Source organism: Prunus dulcis, chromosome 7 (assembly GCF_902201215.1).
Source record: "Prunus dulcis chromosome 7, ALMONDv2, whole genome shotgun sequence".
NCBI classification, from domain to species: Eukaryota; Viridiplantae; Streptophyta; class Magnoliopsida; order Rosales; family Rosaceae; genus Prunus; species Prunus dulcis.
In genome coordinates this window covers 5,686,609-5,688,910 of record NC_047656.1, presented here as the reverse complement: position 1 = coordinate 5,688,910, position 2,302 = coordinate 5,686,609, and the positions used below count along the sequence as shown (strand labels likewise).

General features: G+C 40.9%; 1 pseudogene; it reads left to right on the top strand.

Moving 5' to 3' along the window:
• Positions 1-329: 329 nt before the first annotated feature.
• Positions 330-2,302, top strand: part of LOC117635247 — a 2,138-nt pseudogene continuing 165 nt past the window's right edge.

Genomic DNA, 2,302 nt, shown 5'->3' with positions numbered 1-2,302 from the left:
AGAAATCGCACAATATGCCAGATCCGATCGGGGCTCAAACGTTGTCCGAATTGGGATCGGCGAATTCCTACACGCCCGTGACAGCTAGGAGATCATTTTAGGACAGAAAGTAACTCACCCACTCTACTCACACGCAGGCAGCGCTGGGTATCGAAAGCGATACCACTGGCCGGAAAATCTCAAAATCAAGGGCCAACCTTCCTACCCTAGGTTCAGGACATCAAATGGAGCCATTTTTGTTCTTGGACATACCCCAAAAATTTGATGGAAGTGGCCGGAATCGGAGGTCAAAAACCGGCCAAACTTCCATCACTTAAAGAACTACCAAAATGCGGAAATATGTCAAAACTAATGCAACTAGCGGAAAAACAACTCGAGAGGATCAAAATCCATACTTGGTTCGTAAAAAACGGTGGCCGAAAACGCTCAAATGAGCATCGAAAATTTTCTGCAAATTCCAGCGAGTTTTCTGCATTTTTCGGTGTCTAAGGGTGGTGGTTGCAGCTGGGAACGGTAGGGAAAGGAAGAGGAGGCGACAGCGGTTCTAACGTGACTAGTCCTGTGGCCGATGGTTGAGGGTGGCGGTGGCCGTGGCTCAAAGAGCCAATCGGCTGTGTAGTGGGGGAGGGCTGCGAGAGAGAGAGAGAGAGAGAGAGAGAGAGAGAGAGAGAGAGAGAGAGAGAAAGAGAGAGAGAGAATCTTGTCTTTTTTAAAAACCAGTTTTGCAAAATTACAATTTTGACCCTACTTGAATTTTGACAGTGGATGTCTCATTACAACTCGGATTTGGGCCCACAACGTGTCTATGGACTCGTTACAACGCGGTCTACGCAACGGTATAAACAAAATCTTCAAATTCCTACCCGGTCAAAAAGTCAACTTTTATACTAATAAAATATTCCAGTGCAAAATAGTCTTGTACCTGAATAAAGTAATAATTAAAAATTTATTTAGGACCGGGATGTTACAGGTGGAACATAAGTAGGAAAGCCACTAAGATTACCCAAGATATTCGTCATCTCCAAAAAGAAAGAACATTCAATAATAATGTTGCTCATCATGCACCTCCACCGATGATATGGTCAAACATTCAAAGAAGGTTTTAAAGATTTTAAATCTAGAATGACATGTGTGAATAGCGTGATAGAGGTTTTGGAGAATGAAGAAGTTAGAATGATTGGGATTTGTGGTATAAGGGGTGTGGATAAAACCACAATGGTGAAAGAAATCATCATAAGATTGGCAGGATTGAAGGTATTCGATAATGTTGTGATGGCAGTTGTGTCCCAAAACCAAAGCATTCGGAAGATTCAATCCGAAATTGCAGATGAGCTGGGATTTACATATGACAGGGAGGATAGCGAAACTAGAAGAGCATTAAGGCTCTACTTAAGACTCAAGCAAATAAATAAGATCCTGATTCTATTAGATGATGTGTGGACAGAGCTTGATTTTGAGGCTATTGGACTTCCTTATGGACCTCATAAAGAGTGCAAAGTTCTGTTGACCTCGCGAAACTTGGAAGTGTGCAATGCAATGGGAAGTCAACAAATTTTTACAATCCCAGTTTTAACACCAGAGGAATCATGGGAACTCTTCCGTGAAATCATAGGTAAATCCTTGGACTATCCTGATTTGGCCAAACAAGTCACGAAGAAGTGTGCAGGTTTACCTATTGCTATTTCAACTGCTGCAAAAGCACTAGAAAATAAGAGGAAGTATGAATGAGATGATGCCCTCAAACAGCTACAAAGTTCAGCTCCTAGAAGCATCTATTCGATGAATGACAGAGTTTATTCAAGCATACAATGGAGTTATGATAGATTGGAGAGTGATGAAGCGAAGTCATGCCTTTTGCTTTATTGTTTATTTCCTGAAGATTATGATATTCCAATTGAATATTTGGTTAGATGTGGATGGGGTCGAGGGTATTTTAGTAACACTGATTCAGTGGAAGAAGCAAGAAATAGAGTGCATTATTTGGTTGACAAACTTCAAAGAAGGTTTTTGTTGCTAGATAGCAAATTGAAAGACCATACCAAGATGCATGACATAGTTCGTGATGTTGCCATACAAATTGCCTCAAGAGATCCACATAGATTTCTAATAAGATGTGACGCTGAAAAGAAAGGGTGGCCAAAGATATACGACCATTACATGACAATCTTACTGATACCAATTAATATTGATGAGATCCCAGTTGGTCTGGAGTGTCCAAAACTTGAGCTTCTACACTTAGAAGCAAATGTTATTCGAAAAATAGCATGGACATCATGTGTAAAGGGATGAAAGAGCTGAAGGT